This window comes from Pagrus pagrus (genome assembly GCF_965226575.1).
Source record: "Pagrus pagrus genome assembly, chromosome: 3".
Lineage (NCBI taxonomy): Eukaryota > Metazoa > Chordata > Actinopteri > Spariformes > Sparidae > Pagrus > Pagrus pagrus.
In genome coordinates, this window is record NC_140187.1 from 12,105,977 (window position 1) to 12,128,932 (window position 22,956).

At 39.7% G+C, this 22,956-nt stretch overlaps 1 protein-coding gene across 1 annotated transcript in view; it reads left to right on the forward strand.

The window, feature by feature from the left end:
- Window positions 1-11,528: 11,528 nt before the first annotated feature.
- Window positions 11,529-22,956, forward strand: part of ppp1r16b (protein phosphatase 1, regulatory subunit 16B) — a 101,063-nt gene continuing 89,635 nt past the window's right edge. Inside the window, exon 1 of the mRNA XM_084348770.1 lies at window positions 11,529-11,719. The gene's annotated coding sequence lies outside the window, so the exon portion shown is untranslated. The remainder of the gene's footprint in view (window positions 11,720-22,956) is intronic.

Genomic DNA, 22,956 nt, shown 5'->3' on the forward strand with positions numbered 1-22,956 from the left:
AAGGTTAATTTTGAGGGCATTTAGAGCCTACCAGAGCATTTATGAGATAGCATTTTATATGTGCTTGAAATTGTGGATTTTTTCCCCTGCTGTTAGTTTACAAAGAAGATTTTTAAAATGAGTGGTGTGATTACATAAATTCCCAGAGAATAGACCCTATTCAAGCAGGTCTAAAATCCACTGGCTATATTTAACCACCTCTCCTTTCATTAACGGTAATGTCCTGCTCCGGGATTAACCCTGATTTCAACTGGGCAACAAAGCAACAGTGGTTGGCTCAGCAGCACGAGTTGTGATGACGTTTGATGAGGGAATCAGATGACGCGAAAGAGCGAACAAAAGAGCATGAGAAATTAAGTACTTATGGAGATAAACATTACAATAATTTCAAAAATGGGATCAGAAGGACAGCCCATTTCAGAATGAACTCCATGCTTCAACTCATTTCTCGTCAGATGTTCCACAATCCACAATTTTAAGTAGCTAAAAGCATTGATAGTTTGTTACTTATATTAACCAACAGTCCTTTTGCATAACTACATGTGCGTATAAACCTAAAATCTTAATTAACTTGTCTACATACAAGTTCTTCTCTGTCATCGGTATGCAGTAGATTTAATAATTAAGGGCATGATAATGGCTACAGGGTACCCACTGAACAGTGCAAGTGCCCCCTGATGTTTTGCATGTTCATTTTACACAGTGTGCACAGTCAGCATGGTGCACTTGAAAGCTGTGCTGCAGTTCCACCTCCTTCAGCAGCCTGCAATGGCTGTTACTCAGTTGCTGAGGTAAGTAGAAACTGCATAAGAAGGCAACACTTTACTGTCCAAGTGTTGAGGGACTGTAGTACAACACCACACCAGCGCCTCTCTGTGTCATAATGTGGGTACTACAACAGAGTCAGCACATTAACACTCAGCAGCATTAACAGAATAGAAAAGTGTCTCACAGAGCATACACCCACATGTGTGAGACACTTGAGACTGATGGCAACATAAATATTTTTTGCTTTTCATTTGTCTTCAGTGTTTCAAATATTTTAAATGTAGTGTCCTAATTGAACCACTAGAGGGAGCCCTGCTCTTTATGTACACAAAGCTGCACAAGGTACCTGCTCATCCTCATGTCGTTATTGTACAATTTACCAACAATTCTCTCAAGGTTTTTTCCCAACACTGCGGTAACTTTCACCATGTAAATGTAAATTAAGTGCTTTTTAACGACATCTATTTCAAATAGAGTTGTTTCTCTTGATCTATCCCAGACAGATTTAAGTGTTCACGCTGATTTTCATCAAAGTTTTCTCTCTGTACTCAGTTCAAGTGCTGCTGTTTACACTATTTACTCTCAGGCGACGATTAGAGAGAACAGATTCGTCTGTAAACTGGCTGGTTTTTGAACACAACATTTTTTAAGGTGCAGCTATGACTTGCAAGAGTAGCTGTAGAGGGAGTGAGGAGTGTTGTACCATATGTATCTGGGAGTGACTGCCTTGCTTGGGGGAACTAAAAAGAGTTGGTTGGTAGGGTTGAGGATTACAGGATCTTTCTTTCTTTTCACTTAACCTTCCTTTTGAGCAATACTATGATCCGTTGAACTGCTGTCAAGTGTGCTTCACATTTCAGTTGACTGTCAGAGTTAAAAGAAAGTTTCCAAAGCTTCACTTAAACTGCTCTGTCAGTGTCTGCAGTCCATCTTAAACCCCAGCTAAAGTCCCAGAGAAGCTTTGCAGCAGAGTCAGACTGCTGCATGCCTGCAGCAGAGAGTGAATTACCCCTCTGTTGTTATTGTTAGTGGGTGTTTCAAGACTTGGAAAGCTGCTGCATCATTTCTGTGCATGCTGAAATAGAAGCAACAACTTTCATACAGTAACTGCCAGAGAGTTTTTAGTCACGATCCGTGCGTGGATTTACATTTGAGGCCCTCAACAGTCACTGGCACGAAATGCATGCGACAGAGACACAATGCCAAGAAGAGAAAGAGGCCACAGGAGGAATTCTTTTTATTGTTGCCAGTTTAGATGAAAGAGAATGACATGATGTTGCCAAAAGAGGAGTCACAGTATAATCTGGTTTACTGTCAAATCCACCAAAAAATGCTCAGACCTTTAGGTCTTACTCCAGAGCTGCGTGATTGTTCCTGTCAGCGTGACGCATTGGCTGCCATGACAGGATGGAGAGGAGCTCGATACTCTGAGGGACAGAATCTGACTCAGGCAGGCTTAATAATCCTGTCTGCAGCCAATGATGGAAAGTAACTCAGTGTATTTACTTAAGTCCTGTACTTAAAGGGGATCTGTGTAACAATTTGTAGCAATTTACATGTCTTAATCACTTACATGCCACATGTGAGCGGATTGTAACGTGACGTGAAAAATGAGACTTTCACCACTCTCTTGGTTGTTTCAACAAGCCTGTGGACAATTTGTTCAAGCTGTTTAATGCTGCTGGACTGTGGATTTCTTTGTGAAGGACACAAGTTGGATTTTTAGGCGACAGTCCAAAGGATGTGACTTTATGCACCTTCTCAAGTGCCACAAAGAACAACGGGAGCTAACGTTAGTTTGAAAACGGAGTCCGCAAACATCAAATAACAACCAGCTTCCAGCATGACAGAAGTTCAACAGAGGCCCTTTTTTTAGGTACTTCTACTTTACTTATGTATTTGAATTGTATGCCATGTAAAGGGGAGTTTTGATATTTTAAACCTGAGCCCTATGTGTTAATGAAACACAGGTCTTGTTTAAGGACAAGTCTCACTCTGAAATCTTGTGAAGTGAGTTGTTGCAGTTGTTGCCTCATCTAGATAGTCAAAATCAGTTAGCCATGACTGTTTCCGCTGCAGTCTTTCTCGTGAGATTTTAGAAAGAATCTCAGGATCTTATTACTTACCAAAAAGGACCATTGTTGTTAAAACATAACAAAATAATAATAATACTTCTACTAGTACTGTTACTTAAGTAGGAGTTTGAGGAAAGGAAATTTACTTGTAATAAAGTATTTTCACATTTTTGTATTGCCATTTTTACTTAAGATTCTTTACTAAAGATGTTGTAATCTGAAAGAAATCTGAATAATTCTCACACCACTGCCTGCAGCTCAGACATTTCACTAGCAAACAGAAGTTGTAATTGTCAGGATAAATTAATGGATGACATCAAATCAAATTCACTAAATTGTTTTATAATAGAATACAAGACAAAAACAAACTGTCCAAAATTAAATTGAGCTCTTTTCTGTGCTTATTTGGCTTTGTTCCAGCTGCTAAATTCATGATTCCTCCCTTCCAGTGAGAAATCAGCAATATGTGCTCCCAGGAAACACACTTATATTTGCGGATTCTCCCTCCGTCGGCCGTAATACTGACGTCTTTTTAGTTGCTTGCAAAGCACAAGTTTTGCAAAATGAAATCTATCATATTTGTATTTTTGCAAAAAATGTCATCAGGGAATGTTCAGGTTTTTAGGTCAATGGCTGATGTAAGTTTTCCAGTTAGCAGTAAAATGTATGCAGTGAAACGTCTGCCAGCCAGGGGCAGGAGAGTTAGAGCAGTGTGGTTAAACTGAAAAGGGGGATTTATTTCATACATATCGACATTTTATGCATTCTGCAAAGCCATTCTGAAGTGTAATGAAACACATTTCTTTCACTGGGTATTGCAGATAGTCGGTGAGAGAAACCAGAAATCAGTCGTATAGATTCATCTTCCTCCATACTCAGGTTGCTTCTTTCACTGCTCGTTCAAATCTCTCAGTCTGTCTGCCATCCCCAGGAGATACACCCCCTCTCTGGTCCCCTTAAAGGCAATTCAGCAACAGACACTGCTTCCATTTTCCAATGCCAGCAAGGTCTTCCTACTTGCTAGTTGTGGAAGGAACTAAAAGGCATTTGCAACTGTCACATTTGCATCTCTATGATGGATATCTGCTCATGTGCTCTCCACTTGCACTTCTTTGAAGGACTACGCTCACTTTAAAGGTTGGATGTTTGAGCTTTATTGTGCAGAATGATGCAAGTGCAGACTTTGATGCTAGGAGATTGTTTTCACATTCACAGTTTCTCTGTGATCACCTTGAATCAGTTTAATATGTGTCCATAGTATTATTACAGAGTACAGAGTATTATTTGTGACATTGTGAAGACAGTATCACACACAAATTATTATTCCAAGTATTTGTATATGTCAAAAAAAAAATTGGATGGGACTTTTTAAGTTTGCAAAGAAACCACTTGGTGTTCCTCTCTTTACATCTTCCCTATACGCTAGACAACCTTTACTTTCTTCAGTGAAATCAGAAGTTATGAGGATCACGGGCCAATTCTGTCTGTTACGAATGATTTCACTTCAGAAATGAAAAGCGCATTAGCACAATGTGTGGACTCAGACAGGAGGGTGAGAGGAAGGTTGTTGCTGTAAAATGAGATGTAGCAAGGTTAAGGATGTCTGAGGGTGCGCATATTGACAGTGTTCACAGATTCAGTCTTAAGCCTTCTGAACTGCTCACAGACTCATCGGGGCCGCCAAATAATATCAAACATGTTTGATATTTACGATTTAAAAACTGTATGGTTACATTGGCACTTTCTCAGCCAAACCACAACAACCAATAAGAGAGGAATCCTGGAGCAGCTGACGGTGCTGCACAGCAACGTAAAAAACATTTACATAAACATTCTAGCCATTGAGGCTAACGTGAGCTAGCATACTACTGCTGACAGAAAATTTAAATCTTCTCTCAGAAGAAAGAAAACCCTTGTTGACTGCATCTCCCCACTCATTCAGTCTCCTTCAACCTTCTGCTTTTGTTTTTTTTCCTCACTGCAACACATTACTGCAGAAAGCTATAGCAAGTAAATGCTAATCTCAATTTAAGTTCCCCATGAGATCAAGTGGGACGGATCACATCTGAACCAAGCTTCAGTCTGCAGAGCCATGCAGCCAGAGTACTGAATCCCTGCCCCCATTGCTGCATAGAATGGTGTTTGCTGTTTTTATTTTAATTTCTTAATATTGAATGTGTGCGTGCAAATTGGACCAAACTCTACACTGCAGTTCCTTAGGTCCTCAGCTACAAACCTGCCAAGTGTGAAGTAGATCGGATGACGGGATCTTGATATATGTGAATCACAGGCAGACAGACAGACATAGATTCCTTGCTTTACTGTTAGATAACAATGTATCATCTTCTATAAACTGATCATGTTTTGTATGTAAAACCTGAACCTTCAAATAACTATAGCTGTAACATAAATATAGTATAAAGAGCCTGACAGATACTGGATTTTTGGGGCTGAATCTGCACATTAAATCAAAGGTGCACTATGTAGTTTTGTGGAATACATTTTAATCCGAAGATAAAAACCTTCATTGACTGATTCTATATGCCTAAATAAAATAAATAAACAAACTCTCTTCATTTTCATGACTGAATAAACAAATTGACCCCTGGACAACACTGTTTCATACTGTTTTACTTTGTTTATATGTGGCGGACCCTGCCACCTTTCTAGCTTCAAACATAGTTATGGGGACCTTATTTACCTCTGAGAACACCTAGTTTAGTTTAGTTTTAGCTAGAGTACTTGAGTAGATATACTTAGTTACATCCCATCATTGCTTTCTGCTGTATGTAAAAATAAGCTTTATGTTCTGACACTATATCCACTTTAAACAGAAATTGCTTTGAGAGCTTTGAATGTGGACAGAAGCAACAAAACTGGTGAGAAATTACATCCACTCCAATAGTGAAGTATCTTCAGAGTAAAGCCCATTATGGTATTGACAGGCCTGTCTGTTCACTCAGCGCTCTTAACCACAGGGCTCAGTTCAATAATATAAGCTGCAGGGTCTTTTTAAAAAGAGAGCAATACATGAATACTTAAATGACATTGTGATGAATACCCGTTTGATTGATATACAAGTGATTGCAAAAAAATGGGTTGATAATAAGAGCGTACTCCATTCTCGTTGATTTGCTAATAACTTAACGGGAGGACTTGACAACATGGACTCATTGCTCACGGCAGCTGCTTGGCACTGATCCAGTCTTCACCACAGACAGAAGATAAAGGAGAGGATGGATCAATGCAGGCCAGAAAGACATGCTGTGTTTGTGGAGCAGATTTATAATGCAGTTTTTAATAGCATCACACAGAGAGAGATTGTCTTTTCCTGTAACACGTCTTCAGGCGGAGGTCTGCTGCAGTTTTACACGATACTTTCTGTCTGTGTTCTCGTCTCGTTAGTCACCAGCAGTGTGTCTCTTCGTCTTCTGAGCCTATTTAAACTATAAAAACTGATGATGGAACGCTTCTGACATTAAACTCACTTTCAAATCCTGCGCTTAATGATCAGATTTATCACTTTTGAGCACATTACAGCCAGCACTTCAAGCTTCTCCTGGACAAAGTTAAGGGAATAGTTCAACTCTTTCTTGTTGAGACTTAGATGAGAAGATCACACCAGTGTAATACTCTTATGTCTCTCCATCGTTTGTGTAGCATAGCTTAAAGACTGAAAACAGGATGAAAAAAAAACCAGCCTGGCACTGTCGAACGCCAAAAAAAATTCTGTCAATTAGTCTGATTTGTGGTTTGACTTGGGGTTATGGGCCAGACTGCTTCTTGGCAGTGACTTCCTTCAAACTGTTTCTTTCTAGTATTTATATTATTCTTTATACTATACTTCACATTTAGCATACAAACACTCATGAGAGAACCGATCTTCCTGTTTTATTCTTGGCAATCTATACTCACTCAATTCGACTGCTTATCTATCTGCACCAGACATGCATTGATCCAGTGTAAACTGTTGGATCAGGCATATTTATGGAAGCCAATTTCTGCCAGCTCAAACAAAAACGATGCATGATGAAAAAAATCCCCATGGTAAATCAAAATTATGAGATTAAAAAATCTAAATTATGAGATAAAGTTACTATATATCTCAATTATGATTTTTTTGTCACATATATGACTTTTATCTCATCATTTTGGCTTTCTATCTCATAATTTCAGCTTTTTGTCTCAGAATTTGGACTTTTTATCTCAGAATTTGGACTTTTATATCATAATTGTGGCTGTTTATTTAATAATTTTGACTTTTATCTCATAATTTTGGCATTTTACCTCCCAATTATCACTTTTTATCTCATAATTTGGACTTGTCTCTTAATTTCAACTTTTTGTTATCTTATAAATATGATTTATCTGATTATTTCTACTTTTTGATCTAAAAATAACCTTTATCTCATAATCACATCACATAATTATGACTTATTTGACATGTCCATCTTTACATTCATACTGTACTTCTATTTTTAAACTGAGACGCTGAGATGATGTGCCAGTCACACTGTTTGGGGTTTTACCAGAGGAAGCAAAAATGTCTAAGATAAAAAAAAAATATTGTTAACTCATATTGCTGGACTCTTACTCTTATCGCTCTGGAGGAAGGCTTTTGCTCCTCTCCTCTCTTTTTGGAAGTATGCTAAACCTCTCCAGCTGTTTTTGTTCTCTAATTAGTTTATGATATTAAGAGACAATACATCACCCTCTGTCTCTTTATTTGTACCATTTTATATGCCTACAAGTGCATAAACAAAACATTTTTAAAGAGCGCACACATCTGCTACTCTTTTTAATGGCTCCAACTTCAAGGACACTGCAAAAAAACCTAATCCTCATTCTTAAGGGGTTATTTGCTGACTTTGTTTAGCAGTGCCACTCCCAGCAAAACAGCCACCCTTCTCTGCTCCTTGACAGAAGTGGGGCAAGTGCAAATCCATGAAATATGTAAAGGGTAAAGTCTTAAGCCCGCCTGCCATTTACAGCTGCCTTGGGACCAGGAAGATTAGGGTTAAGAGAAGAAAGGGGAGTGTATGAACAAATACTTACTCCATCAAGCATTACTGCTGACCCACATTCTCAGATCACAGTGTGGTCTGATGCTCGAAAGTTTGATCTCCCTGTAGGATCCGTGTGCCTTTGTCAATATGTGCATACTTGCTTGTTTGCAAAGTTTGGTTAAAATTATATTTCGTACATCTTGAGGCGCAACACATCAATACGAAGTTAATCAGTCATTGTTTTTTTCCAATGAGGCACATTTATTATGGGTTTTGCAGTTTGACTGTCTCACCTGTCAAGCTTGATCTTCATATTGACGTCATTTTGTTCCGACCTAAAGTGCCTTGAAGCATCTTAAAGGAGACATATGCTCATTTTCAGGTTCATAATTCTTTTTTGGGTTACTTTTAAAATAGGTTTGTTTAGTCTCTTTAAGGCCCGCCTCCTGAACAACCAGCCTGTTCTTATTGGTCCGCTCGCACATGCCTGAGTCATCATTGCCAACATTAACAGAGCAGCTGTGCTAAATTAAATCCTAGATGCCAAACTAGCCGTTAGGCATAAATTATGCAAATGTACAAAATAGTCTGATGTCATGAAGTCACGTAATTAAAGACGAGACTATTGACCAGGCTTAAAGGAGCAGTGTTTTCTGTGGGAGAGAGCAGCTTCTGTTGGCCTCTTTCATTTTCAAGATCTTTTACATGCATTAGACCCAAAACACTGAAGGAAAGGAAAAAGAGAGCATAGTAGTTCTCGTTTAATGCTCAACATTGCTAAGAAATTGTCCTGGGAATCGCCGTGAACCTACACAGGAGACTGTTACTCTTCACTGGACAATACTAGTAAGTGAATCATTGAATGATTAATAATTTAAAAGAGAAAAGAAAAATGAGGGATGTGTCTTTACCACCTCAGACAGCTTTAGAAATTCAGAGTCTCTCTGGGACTCCTAAAGACTTTCTTCTTTGGTGTTGTGGAAAGAATCCAGGAGGGATCATGATCATGATCATGATCTGGTCTGGCAAACTGCTCCGGTGGCATTATGCTTCTTTCAAAACAATTTTTGGTGTTGCAAATGAGTATAAATGTAATTTCTAGGAGCACAGTGTCCTCTTTGACTATTTTAGAAATATATATTGGTTTTACTTGTCTTTTTAGCACAGCCTGAAAAGTATGCCACTGAAAACCCACATGAGCACAGAACAAATAAAACACACATTTGAATCTTATCTTAATAATTTCATCTCAAATGTTTCAAGTGCAGCGTAAATAATTCACTTTTCAACAAATATAAAAATGCACAAGCAAACAGTCAAGTAATCCAGGGCGTTTTTCATGCATTTCATGAATTTTCTAGAGAAGAGCGCCACTCTCTTGTACCGAGAGGCAGATCTGTGCCATAAAATCAAGATAAAGACTCGCTTCATGTGATTGCTCGAGGTATGACCACAGATAGACAGGAGACATGGGAGTAAAGACAAGAAGGAGAAGATAATATAAAGGCAAGAAGACACAAATAGGCAAAAAACAAAAGATACCAAAGAAAAAAAGGAGGAAATCTGGGGGGGAGTGGGGGAGAAATCCTAGAGATTCAGTGAGATACTTTCTTCCAAGGTCTATTCTGTCTCACTAGAGAGGCAACACACTAATTTTATTTTCAGCCTCAGTGTATTAACCTCAGGAGCATTAAGACAAGTCAAAATGCTGCTAAATAATAAATTAAATAAAAAGTTTGTGGAAAAATATTGTTTTTATCAGGACGACTGTTTGGAACATTATGTAAACAAGAGTTATTGAATGATTAACTGTGGCTCGTGGAAACCTATTTTCATTGTAGATAAATAAATCATTCTCTCTGTGCCCTAAACTTTTTAAGTAATCAAAATTAGATTAAGCTTCATCAGCAAAGTATGTTGACATTTATAATTTGCCAGCAGCTCTTAATATTTTTGTAATAAGTTTTAGTTGGGGTCTAATTACGCTCAGGTCTTCTGTAAACCCCGCTGTTTACCCATGTCTGCTTCATTTAGGTTTTCCATGGGCCTGACAAGATTTGGACCCATGACGACCTCGACATTGGAAAACTAACTAACTAACTATCTGGAATAAAAGACAATAAAAAGAAAATAAAATCCATTAAAAATGTAATCACAAAAATAGAATAGTTCGACATTCAGCTTATTAGCTTAGCTTAAGAATAGAAGCAGGGGGAAACAGCTGGCTTGGCTTACTCCAACATACGAAAAGTATTATTATTAGTACTCTTAAAGTATTAATTGTCATTTTTACATGTCTACACTGATTATTAAATGAGAGACACTGCTATGTAGTGAGATTTTAGATGCGCTGGTAGGTGTAGTTTTGAACCAGCCAGGTTGGCTGTTACCCCTGCCTCCAGTCTTTATGCTTATTTAAGATAATAGCCTGCTAGCGCTTGCTCTACACCTAATGAAAGAGATGAGAGTGGTATTGATCTTCTGATTTGGAGCCCCATTCAAGTGTAATGCAAAACTGAACCCAAAAGGAAATGTGAATGACTGCAAGTTTCCTTCCACTACCATTATGTGAATATTAGGTGTTGGTGCATCAAGATAAACAGCTGGTGGTGCTAGTTAGTCAAGGGTTTAAATGGATGGAAAAAAATATGAAAACATGATGAAAATATTTCACATCTGTTTGTTGCAAAAATGTTTAAACTCACAATGTCTTTGTCACCTTCCACTATTGCGTCCGTTGTAGTTACTGTCTCTGGCAACTTATATAGAAAAAACATTTTTAGATACAAACACGTCAACAAACCCCACAGATGTTGTTATCTTGTGCATCGTGTACGCTTCTTTTGGTTCCACAACGCTGGCATGCTGTATGAAATGACACATTGGAGCAGCTTTATGACGGCGCTGCTTGGTTCAGTGTGAAAAAACAAAGGCGGCATAAGGGCGAGCCTTTATTGTGGCGATATTGCAGAATCTGTGTGTTGATTGCTACGCCAGCTTTTACACCTCTACCAAGTATAAAAAAATGTTTGCGACATTGTGAGTTGACATTGTTATCTGCATTTAAATCCACCTTTTTTTACCGAACCTTTAATTTGTCTTACGAAAAAACATATGAAAATGCAAATAACTCAGAAAAAAACTTAAAATAATGCAAAAAATAAAGTTTTAAGTAACTGTTTAACTGATTCTTTAAATTAAATGTTCATCCAATAAAAAAATAAAACTTTATCAAGTGTGAAAAATTATTTAAAGACATTTTGAGTTGTTTTCTTTTTATTGATCTCTATTCAAATCCACCATTTTACACATACTTTCAATTTGTCTTATAAACAACCATAAGAAAATGCAAATAACTGCATAAATGCAAAAAATAAAGTTTTTCATGCTTGGCAGAGATGGAAAAGTTTCAGATTCTCACAGAAAGTAACTGCGCACATTCCCCAAGATGTTTGAATGCTTCATTAAATAAAAACTTTATACATTTTCATCCAATAAAAAAATTAAACTTTAATCTTTTTGCTTGAGGTGGGTGGTGGTGGTGGTGACGGGGGCCCCTCTGGCGGTCCCGGGAGGGGGCCCCACTTTGTGCGCCCCTGCGGCACACTGTGCGCTCCAGTCTCCTCCTCCCTCTCAGCCCCGCCCTCTAGGAGTGACTTGGTGTTGGCGAGGAGAGAGAGAGAGGGACTCTGCAGACACACACACACACATACACACGCACAAACACACACACATTTACACAGAGTCACACACACTAAGCTTTTTTCTTCCAGCCCTGCTGTGTCTTTACTGACGGGACAAGTTTAAAACCTCCAGGATATCTCTTGTCTTTTCTCTCGCCTCCATGTGAACATCTCGACCCGGACTGAGGTGAGTGCAGAAATTTAGACATGTTGCCAGTTTGGAGGGGTTGAAACTAAACGAGGGGGAAGAAGGGGCTTTTTCTCTCAGTGGAGGAAAAAGCAGGCAGGCAGGAGGAGAAGAGGCATGTCCGACTCTTCTTCCTCAGTTGTAAGCTCGCTCACTTTACCGCCTTTCTGGAGTCACTGAACGCATCAATAAGCTGTAATTAAACCGGTGTTTCAAAAAAAAACGGTCGTTTCCGCTGTCGGCGCCCGTAAACGCAGCGACACGGTTTGAGATCAGCACAGCGGCTTCAACATCCTCCCCGGGATGTTGCCATTACACCGCTGTAATGTTGCACACATGGCTCTCCCTACATCCGCTGCGAGCCGCTCTGCTGCAGCCACTTCGGCCACTTGGACACAGTTTGAAACACTGTCGAGAGGCTGAAGAGGTTTTAGGTCACTTTACAGTGTGTGGAGGGCTCAGCGAGGCTGTTAACGTGCGTCTTGTTCTTAACTTTTCAATAGAAAATATGTGCAGACGTCCAGTTCTCGTCTTTTCCCCGTGGACATCAAGTTTGACAGCTTTTAGTTGAGCGCAACTACACGTATATACATGATTCATCTGGGGAGTGGGGGCTGCGGTGTTTATTTTCATCCTGGAATAATGTGTTGATCATTTGGTCTAGAAAATGTTGGAAAAACAGTGAATATTTGCTTCTTTTGTCCAACCAAAAGTAAAAAATTCAAATATTCAAACAGAGAAAAACAGCATATTGTCACACACGTGAGGTTAGGACCATAATATTTGGTTGATAAATGACTTAAAGGTGCATTATGTAACTTGGCCACGATTTTGGTTATATAGTCCTCTGTTCTTGAATTGTAGGACAGTGTGCTGTTTCAGTCTCATAACTCAAAATACAAGAATGTTTGAAATTGATTATTATAATCATTGATTTGTCTTTGACCAATGGTCCCAAAGATATTCAGTTACAGAGATACAAAACAGCAAATCCTCACATTTGAGAGGCAGGAAGCAGAAATTTGCTTGAAGGACCGCAACTGACAGACAATTTCTCTGATGATGAAGTCTATAAAATGCAGAAAACTGTGCAAAAATACCAGGGATCATGTGTACATTGTGTTTGATAGCTTTTAGTGAAGTATCAAAAATAGGTTTCTACGTATTTACATGATTCACCTGGTGAGTTATGGCTGCAGACGTGATCTGTTGATCATTTGGTCTATAAAGTGTTAGAAAACATTGAACATTTGCTTGTTTTGTTCAACCAGAAGTAAAACATTCAATTTACAAACAGATAAAAGAAGCAAATTGTCACACATGAGACACTCAAGCCAAGATATGTGTGACATATGTGATTGATGAATGACAATTGTTAATCAACAGTCTGCCCATCAACTAATCAAACAGCAGTCTAAAACCCGAGATATCCAATTAACAGTGACACAAGAACAACAAATCCTCACATTTGAGAGGCTGAAACCAACAATTTGCTTGAAGGACAGCAACTAACAGACCATTTCTCTGCCGATTATCAATCATAAAGTCTATAAAAAGCACAACATTGTGAAAAAATACTGGGAAACGTATTCAGAAGTCTTGTTTTGTCTGACTAACACTTCAAAACCGAAAGATATTAAATCAAACACAGTAAATTCTCACATTTGAGAGGCTGAAAGCAGCAATTAGCTTGAAGTACCGCAACTAACAGACCATTTCTCTGCTGATTATTAATAATGCAGTCTATAAAATGCAGAAAATTGTGAAAAAGCACTGGGAAACTTATTCAGATGTCTTGTTTTGTCTGGCCAGCAGTTTGAAACCCACAGATACTCAGTTCATAATGAGCAAAGAAGCAGCGTCGTCACATTTGGAGTTTGAACCAGAGAATATTTGACAGTTTTGTTTAAAAAATGACCTCTGTCCTCTTCCTTTTTCTACAATGAATATTAATTACACCTTTATCTCTCACCCAGTAGGAAGACTGCAGCTAACGCTTATTTACAGCTCAACAGTCTCGCTGTTTTATTATCAAAATGGTTGTTGTGTTCTTGCGACAACCAATCACGTCAGCGCCACAACACAGACTAGGTCACATTAAACATCTATGAGAGCCGTAGTACTGTGATGACATCAGAGCTGTACCATTTACAGGCTCTCACTGTTGCCTCCTCTGCTCCCTGTTCACACACACAAACACACACACTTGATAAAGACTGAAAAGCTTTGTCCGTCTCACTTTGTGTCACATGTACACTTTGTTAAATCCGTCGGTATCCCCGCCCGGCTGTGTTGGCCTTTAAATGTTTGATGTTCGGAGACATCTCGAGCGCTTTCTCCTGCTGTTCCTCTCAGCATCTGCCCCGGCTCTCAGCTCAGGTTAGAAATGGGCTGTTAGACAGAGGGACGCAACAATCTGTCTTCATGCATACACACTTACTGTACTTACACACACAAGTACAAGCATAGAAATATACAAGAGATGCGAGTGCCTGAAAACGGCCTGCAGGTCTGCTTCACAAACATCCAGACTGTGATGTTTGATTACGTAAACCTTGTGTTTATGCACGAGGCTTTAAGCTGAACTATGCTGTAACTGTTTATAGCTTTGACATTTGAAATTCACAAGTGATATTCTGACATTGCGAAGAGTATATAAAGGGGACTTTTATGTCTTTCGTCGCAGATGGTAGAGAGGTGACAGGAAACATAGAGAGACGGATGCAACACAGATTTGGCTGGACTTGAACAGCGGATGTTGCTCTTCATGGTTGATGTCTGACACACTAAGCTATGGGGGCTCCCCGGCTCTCCACACATGATGAGCAGTAAGAGCTGTGCTCATTGTAATATGGGGTGCAGGGCAGAGTGCACAGAGGCAGAGTGTAGTGGAGGTTTATGTCATCATGTGTGGTAGGAAGGTTTATCTGATAGTGCCGTGTTCGCGTTGTTCCCAGAACATCATATTAATGTTGTTCCAGGATCAGAACAACTTATGAAAGAGCGATTAAGTCCGCTTCTGGGGGCTGTCATGGCTGAAGCGGTGAAATGAAGGATTCTCACTCCTGTGACCAGAGATTGTACCCTGTCTGAAACATATTTCTTTACTGTTCCCTTATTATTGTTACACCAAGTTCACTTATAATTTTCTTTTCAGTCAGTTTTCTGTTACATTTTGGTTGGTTTAGGGAACAAATATACTTCCTTTGGGTTAAAATGGACCTTTTCACAACGTTTGAAAGGATGGCTTCTCCCATGTGCGTATTTTTCTCTGCTTTTTCCGTGTCGCAAGGCTAGAACTAGGGGTCGACCCATGTGGGGGTCGACCCATCAGGGTAGATAATCAATCTACCCCTTGCTATAACAATACAAAAATTGATGGATCAGTTGCAGTGATGGTCCTGAAGCGACATTAATTATGATGTTCGAGTGTATGTAGCCAGCTTTCACATTTTGTCAACTATAGCTGTGACGATTAGTCAACTAATCGATTAGTCAGTTTTCAGCATCTCAAAAATGGAGATTTCCTGCTTTTCTCTGTTTTTAAAAAAAAAATCATATTTAACTGAATATCTTTGGACCCACTATCACAATATCACTTGGACTTAGAGAAACTGATTGACATTTTCAGTGTTTTCTATTATGAAAATAATTGTTGGTTGCAGCCCTATCGTCAGCCTAATCACTGGAATAATGATACCTCCAAATGGATATAAGCTGGATATCTGGTGAAATTATGTGCCTGATATTTTCCATTCTTGCCATTAGGGTTTGGACCTAATGCGTACACACTCATGGCCACATTAGCAGTGCACTCCTCCACATTACAATCAAAAAGGTCTGTCTGGTATCTCAGACAATGCATCATTTGGCCGTATACTGCACAGTGTAATAGCAAAATTAGATTCCTCTGAGTATCTGAGTGAGCCGTTTCTGATCTCTGAGGAGGACCGCTGCTCTCCTCCAGTACTCCCTCTTCACTGATGAGCCGCCTCCAGAATATATTCTCCGCAGTTGTGTACCCTAACTGATGGCTAATTATTCTGACACACTGATTTGGCTGTGGCTCATAAAATATTGAAACAGAAGCAGCCCAGGAGGCAAACAGAAAGGAACCGGCTTCAGTTTATCCTTAAATATGACTTGGAGTGGAGTCTGTGACTGACATCAAAGCAAGTCAACACAGACGCACGACCTCCACATAAGTTGTTTTTGCTTAAAAGAATTCTTTTTAGAGTCTTCACAGGAAGTCATGTTCTCATGTTTGAATTGTAAATCTGTTCCTTGACCTCCTGCTGCTTAAGATGTCTTCTCTGAGCTGCGCCTGAAGCCAGTGCGCTTGCTTGCTATCGAAAAGCGATTATACAAGATCAGCGTTCTGATTACAGATAGCAACCGGGCGCTGCCTGCTAATCTGTGGTCTTAAAACTGAGACGGGCAAATCTCAGGGCAGCTATCAAGGGTACTTAAGGATCCCTGCCCCATTTCTGGACCCTTTTGTAATCAAGTTTCTTACAAATACACACCTGTTGAGAATCAGGACAAATTCATCTGTTTCTACTGACGTGAAGTGTAACGTATCGTAGTCGTTTACTACGACCCGACAGGTTCTAGTGCAGATCCAGCGTGCGTGTAAATTATTATTCAGATCGTCCCTGAAGTGGTGTTTACCGGCTGTGTAAACACTTAAGTGATCAGTGGACATAATGGTTGATCCCCTGCTGATGGATGCTGGGATATCTGAACCCCTCGGGTGACCCCTCGCTGAGAGGATAAAACCACAAACATCATTGTTCTGTAGAGAGGAGCTTTAGCGCCCTGGCATCCAAATTGATTAGCACCGTGTATGTGTGTCCATTTTGTTTGTGTGGAGCTTAATTTTGTAAATGGTCACTGATCAATTAAAACCAGTCCTTGTATTTCTCAGGGCTCGGTCACACCAGCATTTATAATCTGAAATGTATAGAAATGTAAAGCTGATTAATCTGCTTTGGTTCAGTGTTACAGAAGTGATTTGCGGATTTGCTGAGTTCAGCTTTGGTGGATTTGAATGTAAAATCTTGTGCTGCTGACCAACTGTTAACTCCAAAACCTGACATGTTACCACACAGTTCCCAGTATAACATCTAGATCTGGAACTGCACGCCCCGTCTATAACTCAGTCCAACTCTTCCCATCAGGCTGCCATGATAGCAAAACTAGCCAGAACAGATACATTTATTAAGTCATGAGTTTATCATAATAGGATAAACAAGCAATTGAGGACTTAGTTCTCTGACTCTAGCACACAGTTTCGTGTTTCTTGTACGGATACCGATTATTAGTAGTCGAGGACCTTTGCAGAAAAGATTAAAATCTTGGTGTCAAAATTTAGAATAAGCAGTGATGAATTGTAACTAAGTACAGTTTACTCAAGTACTGTGCTTGGGTACAAATGTCAGGTACTTTACTTGAGTATTTCCATTTTCTACTACTTCATACTTCACTTCACTACATGTATTTCATAAATGAAGTTACTAGTTACTTTACAGATTCAGATTATTCAGTGCTGATAGGCTATTGCTTGTGAAATGTAACCAGTAGTGTTGTGGTCACACAGTGCTCACCGCAGCCAGAAGGAGGATGCTGCAAGAATATCGGCCCCGGCAATCGTTCTCTCCACAATTTACACAATATTTTATGTTTTCTATGCGTCGCTTGAAGTGTTTGTGTTCAGCCACAGAGGGTAATGTTGCAAGCTACTATCCTGCCCCGTTATTTTATCTAAAAAATGGTTCCTCAATTGATTTTAGAGAAAATGTTCCACATCACAGTATAGTGTATTTACTAATATTATGATATAAAATTACATTTACTGTAATAGCAAGTTTTATCTGCCCCTGTAATCAATAGTAGCCACTACACAAGTTTCAAGTTGTCACTACATCAGCAAGCTTCCTGCACTTCGTCCTGTGTGAGGATGCATGTATGAATTTTACTATAACACTCTCTGGGGTGACCGGACACTTACAATCATATGATCCTTGAAACACTGTTAGTGTCCTCGTCAGCTTACATGCATGTCATGTCCTTTTCTGTGATGTGCTGTATTTGTAGCTCATTGCATGTTTCTGTATTAAAGCCAAACATCTCATGCAGACTGCAGCTTTAGAAGCAGACACACCAATCAGAGCCAGTGAAGTGTTGAGAACAGGAAGTGAGCTCATAGAGTTTGTGGCCTGCACTCTGTGTTCAGGAAGGCGTTTGACCGAGGGGGGCATTGTAAAGGTTTTTTCCTCGCATTGTTGTGGAAAGCACAGCGAGCCTCTCCGGTTTAGTTTGAAACCAGCACATGGTTACTCATATATGTGATTATTTGATTTCGGTTCCTTTTAGTGCATGTAAAGCGTCGTTTTCCAGCTAGTCTTCGTGCAGTCTATAGTAAACAGATTTCTAAAAACTGCTGTCCGTGTATGAGGAGTCATGCTTTTCATTCTGCTCTCCTGATGAACAAAATGCCTCTTAGATTAGACGAACACAGCTGTTGAACTTCAAAGGCAAAATTCAGCCAACATTGAAAGTGTTTTGAAATAGTCTCTGTGTGTGTGTGTGTGTGTGTGTGTGTGTGTGCTTTTTGAAGGCTGTTTTTATGAATTCTCCCTCCGCTGTGTGAGATGGGGCCTTTAATGTCTGGTTTGCTCTGTCTTCCGTCTCTGTCTGTGCTCTGCACCCATTGGTCCGCACACTCTGGTGCTTGGTTGTGCCTGGTCGTGCCAAGGCTTCAGTTAAGGGGATGTGTGTGTGTGTGTATGAGCGTGTGAGTGTGAGTGTGTATTCTGTGGTTTTTGCCCTCAGTCTTGTTCCTTCTATCCTTCCTTGTGTTTGTGCAAGTGAGAGCGAGGATGTGTCTGCAAGTGTCATTTTTTTGCCCTTTTTTCAGCGTCACTGTGTGAAAAACCCTGAATACACACAGACACACGAACATTCCTGCTCACACACATACATACCCCGGTCTGTTAACCACTAATGTTTTGCCCATTTAGGTTTTTATAAACTTGTGAGAAGCGATGCTCTTCAGCTCTGATTTCTCAAGTGCGGGATTCCTCCAAAGTGTAAACAGCTGTATCTGTTTAAATAAGCTTACTTGCAGGAATCCTCGATGGAGACCAAATGTTTCAAGTGTATTAGAGTCTAGACATGATGCTGCTGATGACCCCCCCTCGCATGTGTCTGAACTGATCAGCAACAGTTGCAGCATTAAGTTAAAGAAGGAACAAGTCGCTCAGACATGGAAGCAGTTTGTGGCTTTAATTGCAGCAACTCTGATACAAAAACAGATCCTTTTTTTTACTGCTGTGGTTTAGTTACCTTCGCTGAGGAAGTTATTCTTTAGTCATCTGGTTTTCATAGAAATCATGTTGACATATTTCAAATGAATTTATTGTAAAGACACAAGTGTTTGGTTTCTTTAGAAAGGGTGTCATAACATTGTGGAAAAAAAGCTTTTAAGAGCACTATTCAAAAACTACTGCAATCACTTTATCCAGAGGAAATCGACATATTTATCCGATGGTTATCTGTGACTTTGTCTTGATGCAAATCTGACTTGTGATTTAACTTTTCTAAACATATTCTGTTACTAAAACCAGCAACATTCTGGATACCAATATCAATTAAGAACCAATGTTTTTTCATTTTACCTCTATGTTGTTTCCATTATTTACTTCAAATACACACAACACGCCAAGAACTGGAGATAATATGGAAATGTGACATAAAATGATGCTGTCTTCACACTGGATTTGTTTGAATCTAAATTACAGTTTGATTTTTTTTAACTTCCCACTAGGGTTAATGGAGTGAGTATGACTCAGGAAAAAAGTTAAAAATCATGCGATGGGATCACACCAGCCATGTCGCCTGCCAACATATTCACGTCCAACCCAAGACTCCCCAACTTGCGGTTGGTAAAACATTAGGGCTGCACAATTTTGATAAAAACTACATTGAGATATTTTCGTTTTCGATATGAAAAAATATGCAGGGATTTTCACCATATAACTTGAATAGCACTATTTGGATATAATCATTGTAGAAAGACTGTTGATTTTTGTAGGGGAGTGCATTTTATCATTTGATGAATTGATCAAGGGTGGTTGGGATTGGTGGTTCGCTGTGTATGCAGAGCCTGCATGTCACTGAGAATTGTGAGAGTTTTCCAAATAAGCCAGAGCAGGACATGCTTGAGTTAATTGGCCTTATTTGACATTGCACGTGACTATTGTGCATTCACACATTGCGAGGTTGATGCTGAGAAGATATGTTGTGCAGCCCTGAGGAAAAGTACCGCCTTCAGTACCCTACTTGGAAGATAATATTATGTGGCATAAAGATTGGCTTGTATATTATTCTCTGTGTTTACTCAGTGAAGCAAACAGTGCTATAAATAATGTTATCGTGACATATGCATAGGATTGTTTCCATTGCAAATACGAATTGCATTCTCTTTGCACCCTGACTATCAGGAAACTTAACAGGAACTGATCTCTGACCACATTCAGGTGCACAGTTTCATGAAGTGTTATATTTTCCTGTCCTAGACTCAAACTCTGGATCAGATCAGAAATGTGTGAACCTGAATGTACTGAGTTTCAGAAGGCTATTTTTGCTTTGACCTTACTTTTTTGTGTGAACTGAACCTTGGGTGACACATAAGCTCACTCAGCCTACACTCACTGAAAATCACCATACCGTCCAGCAGGAAGAGCAGATTGTAGAGATCAGCTGTGCCTCTTTTCTCTGCCTTTTGCTTTTCTGAAACGAACAAATCCAGACAGATCTTTGTTTTGTAGTGTAGAAAAATGAGGAATCAGCATGTATGACTCTTACTCTGCCCCCGCCTGCAGTTACTGGGACAGTTCAGGCTCACTGCGCACCCATCTTGGTTTAGTAGTGGATTAGAAGTGACACTTACTGCAGGCTGGCTGAGTCTAAGCCTTGTTTACTCTGGCTGGGTCTTAGCCCGGGACTCAAACCATCATTAGGCAGCGAAATGACTCAACAGTGGGACGGTGCTCTAGACAGGGAGAGCAAGAGAGACGCAAGCGATGGAAAATAGAGTAGGAGGAACAATTGAGAAGAGAGTGAAAGACATAAAAATAGAGGTTAGTCCCAAATTGGCCTGGAGATAAAGAGAGGCGGATGACTGCAGGAGGAGGGTAGTTAGAACCTGGAGGCCAGGGCGTGCTGTGGTCAAACCCTTTTCTAAATAAACAGACAGATTGGTCTAAAATAAACATGAATCGCTCATGTCAGCGTGGAGCAGATGGACGAATAACCCCACCCAGAAGCGGGACAGGACAGCAGGCCCTAAACACAGGCTGCTGCTGTTGTGCAGAGATTGAGATTGTTGGCCAGATTTTTGCTGCACAGAGGTTGAGGCCTTTTGTAAAACCATGTTCCAGAGAAAAACTGCAGAAAACAACCAATACAGACATTTATCCAATTCCAAATTGCCTTACAGTCAAGGGATCAGTGTGGGTATTGGGAGCCCGACTGGAGGCCCTGGATCTCTTTCTTTTTAAAGCTGTAAAAAGTGGTCGCTTCGCTGCCATCTCAGACCTGCACGCTGTTCTGCTGATGTAACTGGAAGCAATAAGCTCATGGTGGGCAGGTGGTTTTTTCTCAAGGAATGAAAGAAACAGTCACACACTAACGGAGATGACTCGCAAATGGAGGCTACAGACGACAGAAGAATAATCAGACTATTTTTTGGACATGGCAGGATATGAATCTTTACTGCACAGTGCCTGTTGGTGAGAAGGGGTGAGTTATGGTCCCTCGGAGTTAGGCTAATGGACTGTAAGACAGGAATACAGATGACTGTGTCTAGATGAGAAGACTTAAGCTACTTACACAGAGGGAACCTGCATCGGTTCTGCTTAAGTTATTAGGGAAAATTAGAAGTTCAGTATAGTTCAGTAGTTCACACATAGGTCTCCTGCTGCATATGGAAAAAGACTTGGACCACATAATGCTTTTGTGTTAAAAAGATTATGCAAGAGATGGCATGTGGCCCGTGAGACAAGGTAATGTAAGATATTAAAGGTACCCTGTGGGGTTGTGACCTCCGCTAGCTCTAGGAAGCATAATTCATATTCCTGCCGCTGGTTTCATGCTATTACAGTGATCGAAGACCTGCAGAAATGTGCCTGCAAAGGAAATGAAGGAGGAAAGTACATGAATGTAAACAATGCATGATATGAGAATGTTTTATGTGGACGGAAATTCATTTTGAGCTGTAATAATAACTGGATGGGCAGAACAGTAAATGGCAGCAGCTACTATAAAGAATCCACCATTTGTAGTTTTTTAATTCTCTGGTTCCAGCTTCTAAAATGTCAATATTTTAGACTAATATGTTAGACAAAAGAAGACATTTGAATGTGTCACCTGGGGTTATGAGACATTGTTATGGATATGTTTCACCATTTCCTGGACCAAAACGAATCATCAAGAAAATAATAGATAGATCAGTCAATTAGGGCTGCAGCTAGCAATTATTTTCATTATTGATAGAACTGCTGTTTAACCATTAATCAATAATTTAGTTAAATTTATCAGTAAAATGTCAAAATTGTGACAAATGCTCACCACAATTTCCCAGAGCGGATGTGACGCCTTCAAAATGACTCTTACAGTCCAAAACACAATAAATCCTCACATTTAAGAAGCTTGATCAGCAAATGTTTGATATTTTTGTTTGAAAAATGTATAAAACGATCCGTCGATTATCAAAGTAGTCATTGATTTAATAATCTACCAATGTTGCTGCTCTACAATTAACCATACAAAATGATTGTCGTAGTTCTCAACTCATTCAATGGGTCCCTATTGAACAATCTATGCCGCATTGTCTGACGTGCACTCCTTTTTGCTAGCTCATCGTTGGTAATCTGGGCACAAAGTCAGCACAGAGATTGGCAAAAGAAATACATTTTCCTTCTTACACAGTGTAGGTGCTGGTCGTGAAAAAGACAGCTGTGTTTGTTAGAAAGTAGCAATGACACTTTTTGTGTCAGCCTCATGCAAAATAGAGCCTAAAGTTTTTATTCAAATATAGTTTTGGGGGCTTATTGCGCCCTTATTATTCGACAGGACATCTTGAGATTATGACAGGACTGGTGGAGAGAGAGAGGCGACGACATGCAGCGAAGGGACACAGGTTGGAATTGAATCCGTGCCACTGCGAAGGACTC